Consider the following 14,246-nt stretch of genomic DNA (forward strand, 5'->3'; position numbering starts at 1 on the left):
TAGCTCTACTGCAGCTAGCCTCCACCAGCCCTGCAGCAGCTATAGCCTCCTCCAGCAGCTAGCCTCCACCAGCCCTGCAGCAGCTAGCCTCCTCCAGCAGCTAGCCTCCACCAGCCCTGCAGCAGCTAGCCTCCTCTAGCCCTGCAGCAGCTAGCCTCCACCAGCCCTATAATAATGCAGGACTTTAGAGAAGTATTTATGTGGCATGCAAACGACACACGCATGCGATGGGCAGCACACACACACAGGAACACACACACATGCAATTATTTGTGTCGCCGATGCGATTGAGTCTCTGCACTTGACCCATCCCGTCGTCCTTCCCCCCAAGGGCAGCCGGGAGCAGATAGGGCGTCGGCGAGGTACCGCGCCCCGGGGACCAATCCAAGTGCTCCTGCCCGTCTTCGTCAGGGCGTTAGTGATCTGTTTTTATCGATGTTTTTCCATTCGGTTTCTCTTATCGGGGGGGAAACCATGGCGAGCACGGGGAGAACATGCAAACTCCACACAGAAAGGCCTGGGAGATACCCCACCTGGGTACCTGGCAACGCGGAAATCTGGTCCCCAGGCGGGAATCGAACCCTGGACCTTCTTGCTGTGAGGCAACAGTGTTAACCACTACACCAACGTGCCGCCCTGCAGCTTGATACAGACTACGTGGCACATACTGGATACGTGGCACCTAGCTAAAGCTTAAGCTAACTAGCACCAAGATGTTCCCTATACCATTTCTACAGGGGATTATCAAAAACTGCTTCAGAAGATTGCAGTGTTGGAAATGGAAATATTCTGATTAAAAGTGAGTGTGGAAATGAATCAACAATATGGGGCGAACGACACCACTATACCACATACTCAAAGCAACGGAAAAGGCTCCAACATGGCTCCAAAGAAACACTAGAGCCGTGTACTGGACAACCCACCCGCCTGGAACCTTCTTGGTGCAAAGCCAAAGGAGATGAAAGAAAGAACAACAGGCAGAACTCTGAGCCCTGACATTACCGATATGACTGGCTGGCCTGCACTACCACTCCGATGCAGCGCTTCTTCCACCCCCCTTCAACAATGGACAACTGCCAAAGGGGAAAATGCAGACAAATCCCCCCAAATACCATGTGTGCAGATACACACAGATACATATACCCCACTGCTAGATGACAGAGACAGCATCTCACCGAGCTGGTTAACAGTGCAGCTGCTAGAAGACCCCAGAAGTCTCTCCACCATCTCACCCAGAATGGTAAGAGAACCATCTCAGAAAGGCAAATGTCTGTGCCTGAATTGCCTGAGTTTCTGATTGTGGGTGACGCAGCTGTAAATTGTAGTGGATGTCCCTTATGGGCATCCATAGCTGTTGCTGTAAGGCATGAGAGATGCGCAGTTGTAGGCAGATAATAAAGACGTTACTTGAAATGGCCATGGTGTCCGAGTCCATATATAATACACCACCTAAGCTTTACCACATGGTGTCAGAAGTGTTCAACCCATGTCAGAAGGGTTAACCCTTTATCTAGGAAACGAAGAGAAGAGACTTGTCAAGCGGAGAGAGAGAGAGTTTTTTTTTTGCCGAGTGAGTTAGCACAAACCAGCTAACATTAGCTAACAATGTCACAGAGCGGCTAAGACGCACCACCACCAGCACCAGTTTGCACGCAAACGGACAGTGTCCATGTCAGCGCAGAAGTTTGACTGCACAGACAGCAATAACTGGCCAAGATGGATCCGGAGATTTGACAGGTATCGTGTCGCATCGGGACTGGATAAGAAAGGAGAGGCTTTCCAAGTCAATACGCTGATATACTTCATGGGAGATGAAGCGGAGGACATTCTAAATGCTACTCAGCTGAGTGCGGATGGGAGGCTTGTATATGCGACTGTAGTTAAGTGTTTGGAAGAACATTTCGTAGGGCGACATAACGTCATATTCGAGCGGGCGCAGTTTAACGTACGTAAACAAGAGCCCGGGGAAGCCGCGGATAGCTTCATAACGGCGGTGCATAAACTCGCAGAACACTGTAACTTTGGGGTGTTGCGGGAGGAGTTAATCCGGGATCGGATTATTGTTGAGATAAAAGACCTGGCCCTTTCAGAGAAACTGCAGCTAGACTTGACATTAAGCAAGGCCATCAGTCAAGTGAAACAGCAGGAAACGGTGAAGCAGCAACAGACTGTGATGCGTGGTGGGGCTCCACACGGAGGAGAGAAGAGAGGTGGATGCGCTCTCTCGTCCATTCAAAAAGAAAGAGGCATATGGGCACAAACAAACAGGGTATACCAGACCAAGACAGACAGAGACAGTACAAAACTGGGAGATACCCCACCTGGGTACCTGGCAACGCGGAAACCTGGTCCCCAAGCGGGAATCGAACCCTGGACATTCTTGTTGTGAGGCGACAGTGTTAACCACTACACCACTGTGTTTTTGTAGGATCGCCGATGCGATACTCCTCTGCGCTTAACCCATCCCGTCGTCCTTCCCCCCCAAGGGCAGCCGGGAGCAGACGAGGGCTGTGGCGTGAGCCACACCCGGGGACCATCCAAGTGCTCCTGCCCGTCTTCATCACGGACGCGTGTGTGTAGAGTGAGTACAGCAGGGGGCTCAGAACACAGCCCTGGGGGGACCCGATGCTCAGGGTGATGGTGTTGGAGGTCTGACCCCCCACCCTGACCGCCTGGGGTCTTTCGCTCAGAAAGTCCAGTACCCAGGCGCTCAGGGCGGAGCCCAGACCTAGCTCGATCAGCTTGTCCACCAGTCTGGTGGGGACTATGGTGTTGAACGCTGAGCTGTAGTCAATGAACAACAGTCTCACATAGCCCCCCTTCTGACGGTCAAGGTGCGAGAGGGTGCTGTGCAGTACCTGGGAGACCGCGTCGTCGGTGGACCTGTTTGTCCTGTATGCAAATTGCATAGGGTCCATATCACTGGGGAGGGAGGCACAAATGTGGTCCTTGACCAGCCTCTCGAAACATTTCATGACCACAGAGGTGAGTGCCACCGGTCTGTAGTCATTTGGACATGTTGGGGAGGGTTTCTTCGGTACAGGGATGATGGTAGACATCTTGAAGCAGGCAGGGACCACTGACTCCGCCAGGGATTGATTAAATATGGCGGTGAACACTGGGGCCAGCTGGTTGGCACAGGACTTGAGTATGCGTCCTGTTATGCCATCTGGGCCAGCAGCCTTCCTGGTGTTCACCTGCATAAATGCTCTTCTCACACTGTGTTCCGACAACGAGAGAGCGTCCCCGCCCCCCCGCCCCCCCTCCACAACAGCCGGCGCGCCAGTGACGTCACTAGCCGGAGAGCCAGCAGCGCCACTGTCTACACCAAACCGAGCGTAAAAGGTGTTGAGCTTGTCCGCGAGGGAGGCGTCGTCGCTCCCCATTGAGGGGGCGCTGACTTTATAGTCAGTTATTGTCTTCAGTCCCTGCCATAATCCTCTTGTGTCGTTTTGTGCCATTTGTGTCTCCAGTTTGTCAGCATATGTCCTCTTAGCAAGTTTAACAGCCTTGCGTAGAGTATAGACTGAAGCCTTATACTCCTCAATGTTTCCTGACTCTCTACCCAGGTTGTAGGCGGTGGTGCGAGAGTTCAGAGCTGCTCTAATAGTGCTGTCCACCCACGGTTTCTGGTTTGGGAAAACCTGCACCATTTTCCTGGGGACAATACCATCAGCTATTGTTGTTATGTAGCTCACCACTGTGTCTGCGAGCTCGCTGATGTCACTGGCACTTCCTTTGAACTTATCCCAATCCGTGTCTGTAAACACGTCCTGGAGCCTGGCCTCTGATTCGTCGGTCCACTTCTTTGTCTCACGTAACACGACGGCATCACGTGATCTTTGTTGATATGCCGGAAATAGCAAGATGGAGTCGTGGTTGCTCGAGCTTGAGGACCCCGTTAATGGCGGAGCGGCTACTGCCTTGTAGCCGGCTCTGAACGGGGAATAACAGTGGTCGAGTGTGTTCTTCCCTCTGGTGGAGCAAGCGATGTGCTGAAAAAAGGACGGCATCACTTTCTTCAGGTTTGCCTGGTTGAAATCGCCGGCCACTACCATCGCTGCGTCTGGATGTTTGATCTGGTGTCTGTTGAGGTGATCGTGTAGTTCTCCCAGAGCTTTGCCCGTATTCGCGTGTGGGGGAATATATACGGCGGTCATGATGACCGCGGTGAACTCCCTGGGGAGGTGAAACGGACGGCACAGGATAGAAAGGTGTTCCATGTCCGGGGAACACGAGTTCGAGAGAACATGCACCCCTTCAGGATTAACCCAGGAATTGTTCGTGAGGAGGCAGACCCCGCCGCCGATGCTCTTTCCTGAGGCAGCCGTACGATCTGCACGTAGGACGGTGAAGGAGTCCGAGGGACAGACGCTGTGGTCCGGAGTCGCCGGCGTGAGCCATGTCTCCGTGAGACACATGATGTTGATGTCTCTCATCTCCCGTTGGAACCGGACCCTCGCCCTAAGGTCATCCATCCTACCCTCCAACGCACGGGCATTCGCCAGAAAGATGGATGGAATTGCTGGGCGGTAAGCAGCTCTTTTTAGTCTCAGCCTAATACCTCCACGTCTCCCTCTGTGTCTCTTCCTGCCGTACCCTTTGTTCTTTTCCTTGCCGCCATTCTCCCGTCTGATTTCTGCTGGCCATTCTAGGTCTAAAGTGTCTCCAAACTCCTCTTTGAGCCCGGGGTTTAGGTCCATAAGTGTCTGACGGTCGTATGACGTACCCGCCAGTGTTGCTTTAAATAAAAAAGTAGAAAAAACAAACATAATAACTAAAAATGTGTACATCGTTGCGGAGCTAAACCAGAGGCGACTGACTCGGGGTCGCGTCCTCTCTTGTTGTTGTTGTTTTACATGTGTAAAAATGATCTGGTTAGTTGTGATGAGAACATGTGTGTTCATATAACGTGAACTCACAACTAAGGGGGTTAATTAACCTATAAAGCTATGCTTAGTGACATATGATTGTGGAATGAATTACTTTCTCAGCCTGTAATGACAATGAACAGTGTGTTCACATATTAACAGGGTTACCTGTTCAACTTGGTCGTATCAAGGGTAAGGAAGGAGGGGTGATCCCCCCGGTTCCCTGGGGCTTCCCCACCCTCCTCTCAGACATGTTGTTTACAATACATTGTGTCACTGTGTTTGTGGGGATACGATGTAACCCTCAGCTTGATTGCTGGGGTTGTGCTAACCGCTTGAGAAACTATATTTTCCTAAAGAAAAGATTGTTTGGTTACTTATCGTGTGTGCTTAGCAAGGCCTGTGGCCAATACATAATCGAGGATTCTGTATTCTCTTGTTATGAAAAACGGCGTTCCTCTGTAGAGAGTGTACTTTGCCATTTTTTGTTGTGATAAAGGGTTGTGTGTGTCTTGTGATCTACAACTGGGTTAGGTTGGCCACAGAAGCACATGTGTAAGTCTGGTACCGGGGCTTAAAGGGGGCCCTCTCTATTCTGTGTTTTTTCCTTAGTAAAAATCAGATAGCAGGTTAGCACATGAGCTATGTGAAGCTGTTAGATACTTCATGTAGTAGAATATGACTGTGTCATGCTCTATTTGTCATTACATCGTATCATGGGTGTGGGGTCGTAAAGGGGTGAACTGGTAATCCTTTCCTCCCCTTTTCTGATTGGTCAGGGGTTAAAACCTCCTGTCCTTCAAGGTTCCTGTCACGTTGCTGTTCGGCACGTTACAAGGTAAGAGGGGGGGGGGGGGGGGGGGGTTTCCTGGTCCCACGCCCTGGAAGATTGGGCGTGTGCACCGCAGAAATTCCCCCACCATAGAGTACGTCACTGTGCGCGTCTCTGTTGGTAAGACTTCCGTGAGTTGTTCAGGTCCATGTTATGGATCTGTTTCAGGGAGTTGTCAGAGCTCCTCCTCACAAAGCTCCTCCTCGGGCCTTCTGTGAGTTCGGACTCTCCTTCCCTGTGAGGGAGCCTTCTCAGAGTTCAGAGCCTCCTCCTCAGATTGTCAAGGTGAGTAGAACTTCAAAAAGGAGTTCTGCTCTATTGTGTGTGTATTCGATTCAATTCGATTATTGAGTGTGTATTGGTTCAGTGCCTCCTCCTCGGAGAGCCCTAACTCAAATATTACATAGCTCAATGTTGCAATATATTCTTTTCAATCTATACAGCTCGCATGGGAAGTCTCTCTGGGGATTTCCATCTCCTCCCTATGGCGAGGGTGGTGGGATGTAAAAATGTAAAAAAAAATTACCCTTAGCTGCGTCACGTGGGATTCATGTCAGTCTGTGTTTCTTTCTTTTTTGAATAAAATGAGGAAGGTAGATGAAGCACGACGGCTCCAATGTTTGGTGTCTTGCTAGACTATCCATTGATGTGTTTGGGTCTCGACGCATACATAGTGCTGGCTCGGTGTGTTTCTGTTAAAGAATCACGCAGGGGCTAAGTGCGCCTTGGTTGCTTGTTAAAACAGCGTTTTTATAGGGCAACTGGGATGGAGTTTTGTCTCTTCCGAGCGCCAGTTTACTAGGTTGTCTCGATGAATTCTCGTTCATATCTGGGGGATGTTAACGGAATAGATCAGAACATAGGTAGAGGGGTCTCACGCCCTTGGGGTGGGCCACTGAGCAGGGTCCAAATGGGACAGTCTGGGTGGCGCCCTCTTTTCATGTTCTAGATCGACACGCATACCTACCCCCTCTCCTGGAGTGGGCATGTCAGCGTGGTTAGGACACGGGACTGGTCTGGTCACGCTGGTCCAGGTTAGTTAACCCGTTGTCCGCCGGGGATGCAGATCTGCTGTTCTGGTACCCTGAGGGACTTGTGCTTTTTTCGGGGGGAAAAATGCCGGGTCGGTCCGGATGTCACAGGGTTAGTTATGGAGACCCTTTGTTGGGTACATGTTGTACTCTGCACTATCGTAATGGCTTACGGCCATACCAACCTGTACACGCCCGATCTTGGAAGCTAAGCAGGTTCGGTCCTGGTTAGTACTTGGTTGGGAGACCGCCTGGGAATACCAAGTGCGGTGTGCTTAGGGCTGGTTCTCCATTCTTTTCGCTCCTCTCTCACGCGTGGCGAAGAGGGGGCTGTTGGGGTGGTCTTGGACCTCCTCTGGTAACCCTGTGCTTCCCGTGCCGCCGGGCCCGGTCCGAAGTAAAGTTTTGTTGATACCGTAGGCCTGGGATAACCCTTTTTTCTTGAGGGGTTATAGGAACAACCACCGTCTGTGCCACAAGGGTGGTTGATTCCCTGGTGTGTTGGAGCAGAGTCAACTCCCGGGTTACCCGGTTGAGTGTGCCCCTGCACGTTCATGACGTCTGCCAATCATGTCAGCCTTCTCTGCCTCAAACCCCTCTGGGTGGGTTTTTTTTAATGGAGGCTTTGTCATGGTGATCAACAACGCCAGCATACGCCCCTTCCGCCGGGGGGGGCTGTTTTCAGCTGACTCCTTTGGCGCCTGTCTCGTCCGCAGTGCTCCAGGCTCAGGTTACAGCATGCTGCCTGGTTTCCCCGGTGCGCTGCCTGCTTCCGTTGGTTAGCCTTTTGAGTGCTTACGGCCATGCTGACTGCCTGTGTTCAGAGTCAGTGTGCCAGGCGGTGTGCTATTGGGGGGAAAGGGCCCGCTCTTGGAGGGGCCCTATCCGAATACGCTGGCAATGTGGGGGGCAGTGTCACTAAGTGACCACCTGGTGGGGTCTTGATGCCTGGCGTCATTGACCTCTCCAGGCCCCCTTTTTCCAGGGGATCCAGTCTCTTCAGTGGGACTGGGTCTTCCTTCGTGCTCCGCTGCTACGGCCTTGCCACGGGGTTAGGGTTGCTCTTGACCCCGTGATTTTTGGGGGCAGTAACGAGGTTGTTCCTTCCGTTCGTTCCCTGGTGGCATGCGGGTTGTGCGTGTGTGTAGTCGTGGGGTCAAGCCACGGTCTGCTCACCCTGTGCGTTGAGTTGCTTGAGTTCCTCTTCGCCTGGTCGGATCCGTCTCCCTCCCGTAAGCCTCCAATAGGGAGGGTATCCTCCATTAGGGAGGGTCTGGGGGGCTCGGTCCTCCCCGGTCTGATGGTTGTGGGGGGCCTCAGCGGGGTGTATTTGTCGGGCTCAGGCTCCCGCTCAGCCCCTGTTGTGCATCTGGTGCTGAGCGAAGCCTTAACGAAACAGAACGTAAGGTTATGTATATAACCAAGTTCTGTGAGTTATGGTGCGCTCAGCACCAGGACGCCGCTGCTGCCCTTGATCTTGCCTTGTGGTGAAAGTTTGGGAAGGAGGCGAGTAGGTGACCACACACCTGCTTATGAAGGTAAGCGGAAGGGGGTGTGGTCAGATGAATATGGGGATGTAAAGGTACATGGTGGAATTTTTTATTCAGTGCTCGTGCACGAAGTGAGGTACAGTGCATCTGGTGCTGAGCGCACCATAACTCACAGAACTTGGTTATATACATAACCTTATGTTGTGTTTATATGTACAGGAATGTTATGTAATGTTACATTATGGTTCTCTTTAGTATATTTAGTATATATTTAGAGTATTTCAAAATATAGGAATAGAAATAGAAATAGAGGATGTTAGGTTTAGAGAGGGCCATAAATGACAATGGGGAGGAGGACAGTGAAGGTGACTTGATAAGCGCCGGAATTAAACTCACCCCCCTTATCATACGCAAGGCCCCGCAGCCACCAATGCTGCCCCAGAAAGCGCTATGCCCCCCACCCATCCCTCCTCCACAGCGCCGTCGAAATCACACTCTGGTGGCCTCCCAGCTGACAAGCCCAGCTCCAAATGGTTTAGAAAATACATTTGATTACTGACATCAACAGGGTCCAATGTGCCTAGCAACAAACATAGCTTGTGACATTTGTGATAAATTTGTACACATAAAATGCGGACAGATATCGGACTATGCATATACCAAAGCAATCAGATTACACTCTGATATTCCACTTGTGTGTAATGCATGTTGTCTACAAGCGATCCCAAGTATTGCGGTCGAGGATGAGGATGTTTGCACTACTAAGGGAAGATCAGAAAGAAGAACACGCATGTTTGGATCAAGTCGATCTTTCATGTTTTAATAGAAGAGGGTTGCACTTAGTTCACTTCAATGCGCGGAGTCTATTACTGAAAATGTAAGAAGTGAAACTACTTGTATTAAAGACTAGACCTGCAGCATTGGCAGTAACAGAAACATGGTTAGATGACACTGTAGAGAATAATGAAGTAACCATTCCAGGCTATAATATTATTAGACACGACCGAAATCGTAATGGGCGAGGTGTCTGCCTATATGTAAGGGAGAACCTACAATATGTACACCGGGCATAGCTGGAGCGGGAAGAATTCGAGATGGTCAGTGTAGATATACTCGTACCCAAAAGTCGTCCTATTTTAATCGGAGTTTGCTATAGGCCCCCGAAGCAACACAACTTCTATGAGACTTTTGAATCAGTTTGTAATGAGATAAATGTGGCCAATGTATGTATCTTTCTAGGGGACTTCAATACGAATATGGAGGTATCATCCAAAAAGACTGGTTTGTTAGACAAACTTTATAAACTTACACAACTATATAGTTTGAAAGTGTTGTATATTCCTATATGAATATCCATTAATTACAGCACAGTGAGGTTGCTAACTAGAGGAAGGGAAAAGATCACAGTGTGATAGAAAACATGGTCCTCATCTGGGCTCCCAAAATTAGCCAGTAGAGAATAAGTGTGTACAACCAGACAACCAGCAGCTATGGTCCAATATTCATTTAATTGCAGCGTGGGCCGAGTGGAATAATGCATTGGTTACACACAGGACACTTCAAGCATAATACATGATTGTACAAAAGGATTTGATGAGGTAAATCACAATAGCCCTCACACGTTGGCTCTTTTCATCAAAGACAGTACTGTACATACATATTAGTCATGTTATGTTAACAAATAAGACCATAGTACTCCCTGTCACCTACATGATTAAAACCTGGGTCTAAGATAGGCATCTTTCTCTAGTTATCACAAACAGTGATTATTCCATATACAGTTTTACTCACGTAGTGCAAAGTCGGACCATGGTCTGTGGTGGTGGTGGAGACCAGACTCAGACCCCCTGGGTGTGGTGTGGCGGGTCTGGCTGGCCTGCCCCTCTATCCTTACTGTTCCAATACTTATAGATTTCATGACCTCACTATTCTTAACCTAATTCCACCAATCACAAGTATCTTAAAAACAGGCAGTCCTCATTTGGTGTTGTCTGGTCGTGTGTGTGTGCCTGTAGTGTAGCAGCCAGGGGTGGCCCCCTCCTTTTTGGACAGAGGGGGGGTTGGACTGTGGCCCCCTCCTTTTTCGACAGAGGGGGGGTTGGACTGTGGCCCCCTCCTTTTGGGTGTGTGGTTTTGTTTCACAGTTCCCCAACTGTCCTTAGGACTCCTTGTATGTGTCACAAACTGTTTTAGCATGAGGCTTTTATGACCTGCCCCGGTGTCTCCAACTGTTTTCTTCTAATTGCCGCTGAGTTAGTCGTCTCAACATGGGGGGTTGACCTGAATGCTCCCCAGAATGTCATACAACCCTGCTGCCTGCTACAGCTTGTTCCATCACTCTTGAGAGTCCATGTGATGAATTATTTACCATAGATATTTTCAGTTTTCAGGGTTAGTCTAACAATTTGATTATGAAATTATGAAATTATGAAGTCAAGGTTACCACAGCTCCTCCCTTTGACATTTTACTAATGTCATATTACAATTATCTTGACTTAATTTCTATACATACTAGCCATACAATTTAACATAATAACAAAAATCATAAAAATTTGAATTTTTCTCAATTTTTCTTCTCAATTTTTTCCATTCTTCTTTGGTACATCTCATCAATTTTGGCCTTCTTGTCTTCTTCTTTTCTTTCCCACATTTCCCCTGACTATGGCCCCCTCCCGGGGAATCCAAATGACCCATTCATCCAGATCCCCAATTAACCTACTCTGCCCTCATGATCCAGTGTTTACCACCTACTATCATTGGGCTTTGTTCCTCTGGGCTCACAGCCAGAGGCCTACTTTTTCCTTTTAAACAAAAACTTTGAATATGCTAACAACAATTAAAAATAATTTTAATCTAAACATCACAAATTTAAAGTATAATCAATCACATTTTTTTTTTTTTTAATTACAGTATCCGTTTACATGATCTGGGGAGACAAGATCCATTAGTATCACAATTTTTTCATTTTACATTCATTCTCTGAAATAATCTCTTCTTTCTGCTAATTTATTCCTTAAGATAGTACAATCACATCTGCATAATCAATCAATTACTTCCCACCTATCCTCCCCCCTTTTATGACACATATATTGGTCATAACCTTGTCACTTCTTGTTTCCACAGCTCAGTTTTGGCAGAGGAAAGCAGAATTTCAACGAAAATTTTCTTTCACCCATTCTCCTCACTCTGGCCATCTCCTCACTTATGTGAATGCATCTTTATCTGACCCTGCGTTGTGTAATTTATCCGCCCTTTGCTTGCGCGCCCTACCACATCAATGTGCACAAGACAAAGCCCATCAGTACCTATTCAGTCTTGTCCCTGTCCCCTACAGTCCAACCACAACTCCACAACTCCCCAGAGAACCTTGTTCACACATTTTCCGCTCAGCCTTCAGACTGGCTCCGCCCCCCCAGGCCAGGTCATCCCAGGTCTAGTCATCTATTTATCTCATGACAACCCGTCGTCAGATGATTCTTTTAGCGTGGAATGTCCTCCAAACTACATCTGTTCAGTTTTTACAACCTGGCCCCACCCGCATGGGGTTTGTATAGGCAGGGGTCTCTGTGTACAAGAATTCTCTCACCACAATTTGTAATTGACCACCATTGGACTGCAGAGTAACAGGGAAAAATGAAATCCTACGTTACCGCTCTTAATGTAATGTATTCATGTCTCTCCCAGCGTTGATCTGCCTTCCCCTCCTCTTACTGAGCTGGTGAAGAAACAAGCACAGAGCAAACTTTTTACACAATATGTCAACATACTTAATAAGGGAAGCCATTAATTCCATATGCAAATCGTGGTGGCACTACTTAACTGTCATCGATCTGATCCAATGCATCCCAGCCTCGATCTGTTCCAACGCATCCCAGCCTTCAACAGTCCTCTCCCCAGATCATATAAAAAAAAACATATGGGAAGAAAAAGAGAAAAAAATCAAACAAAGCCACACACTTCAATAAACAAACACCTCCAGTCTGTTGTGGCCCCAGTCTATGTAACAACCATGCACACCCAAAAACATGAAAAAAATCCACGAATTTTTAAAACATGAAAGAAAATAAAAAATCACGTTTTCCAAAACCATCCATCTACCCTCTATCATCAATTCTCACACACACCCTCAAACGGAACAGCATCCTGTCCCTTGACTCGTGACCTATTCAACCCTCTTACAGTCCACACAACCACAGATCAAAACATTTAGAAAATAAATTTAAAAATGTACATTCACGCTCACTCATACATACAAAAATCAAACTTAAACTGAAAGCAGTGTATCTGTACCGAACCCACCACTGCTTCCAAAATAAAACTTTAAACCTTGACACTCAACCAAATAATATGACATAAAATAAACGCTTCCATCCAACTTCTCAGTGTCACAACACATTCAATCCTGAACCTTAGAGTTCTTAGAAAAGAAATAAAAGCAAAAACCAATCAAACATCACAATTCAACATCCTCCACACCTCCTGAGCACCCCACAGTGGCTGTTACCTTAAACAAAACAAAACTCTTTCATTCAAATGATATGAACTGAAATCAAAATGACATCCATGCTTCCTCCAACAGCATCTCAATCAGCCACCGTTCAACTCCATCGAAATCCCCACCAAGAAAAAAACATTCACTCCTGCATCAAAATCCCTTTTATACAACATAATCTCTCAACCACACAAAATAACCAACACTCTCCATCATTCTCAGCCACACAGATCATCTCCCTTGTCCTTTCGATCACACATCCTTCATATTATAAACATATACTTTCAACACACTCGTTAATCACTCCACATCTTTGACAAACAAAGGTTAGTTTGCTTCTCCCTCTCCTACTTCTACCTCAGTCTACACTCTTTTCAGGCTAATACCATCTATACTCAACCTCTACACTCAAAAGGTCTAGCGGAACCCCTTTTTCAACCTGAAGTCACCCCAGCCCGCTAGAACTGTGACACTCCCGGTTATTCCTTCAATCAAACAGGCCGCCCTAATCAAATGTAAATAACCTCATCTGATTTGGCTCCTATTCAACCGTCTCCTACCCTCTTTTCTTAAATTAGCTGCTTACTGTCTCAACATCTCCCCCGTCGTAAAAATAACTGCCAACTGTTATCTCACTTTACAACTGTCTTCTGCATCTTCACCTCTGACCTCTACATCCCCTGCTTCTAACTGCCTAGCTCCACTCCGTCTCCCTGTCGTATAACCGCCCCTGTTTGCAGCTGTACAACTGTACACTCCTATCTTCACCTCTGTGACCTCTCTCCTGTTGCGTCCAGTCCCACTCCCCTTTTGACCCCCCTTTGGCCGTTCCTAAATTGCTTAGTAAAGATAGCCCGGGTCACTCTTGTGGGTTTCCCATGACCTAAGGACTTGCAGCAACATTAATCCAACCGTGTACCAAACTCTGACATCCTAACATCAATGTATCCTATACATTTTAATTCAAGGTACATTTTAACTCCAGTCAAACACAACATCATTATTTCTAAGCTTACAATTGTACATGTCACACAGATTAAAAAACTACCATTTTAACACAACATCATTTAAGTAATGAAATTACAACCTAAGCATTTTATTTCCAACAAAACAACATTCCCAGAAGTGGTCTCAAACGTTTTTTGCAGTGCACACAGTATTTCCCTTCCTAAACAATAGTCACTGATAAGGTTAGTTTTGTGAAATCTTAACCTATTACCGGCAACGTCCATCAAATCTAATCATCATGTAAGCATCACTCATTTCATAAAAACATTATAGTGGTTAGTTCTCTTCTTCCTCATACCATACACACGTGACAAACCGATCCTACTGCATTCTACTTTGTAGAAAATTTTTCCCATTTCAGCCTATTATTACTCCCAAACTACCGTTTATCTGTGTATCATGTATGCAATAAAAGTTATGATGTATTTAAAACGGGTGACTCCGTCTCTGGTCTGCATCCCCTTAACAATTCCATGTTTTCCACTGTACTATTTCTAATCAATCAACTCTCATTCCCCCCTG

At 47.4% G+C, this 14,246-nt stretch overlaps 1 protein-coding gene across 1 annotated transcript in view; it reads left to right on the forward strand.

Annotated features, from left to right (window-relative positions):
* The window catches only part of LOC311228141 (thrombospondin-type laminin G domain and EAR repeat-containing protein-like), a gene marked incomplete at its 5' end in the record, with an annotated part of 352,183 nt that overhangs the window by 297,911 nt on the left and 40,026 nt on the right, over positions 1–14,246 (forward strand).

This window comes from Notolepis coatsorum (genome assembly GCF_963971535.1).
Source record: "Notolepis coatsorum genome assembly, chromosome: 5".
NCBI lineage: Eukaryota > Metazoa > Chordata > Actinopteri > Aulopiformes > Paralepididae > Notolepis > Notolepis coatsorum.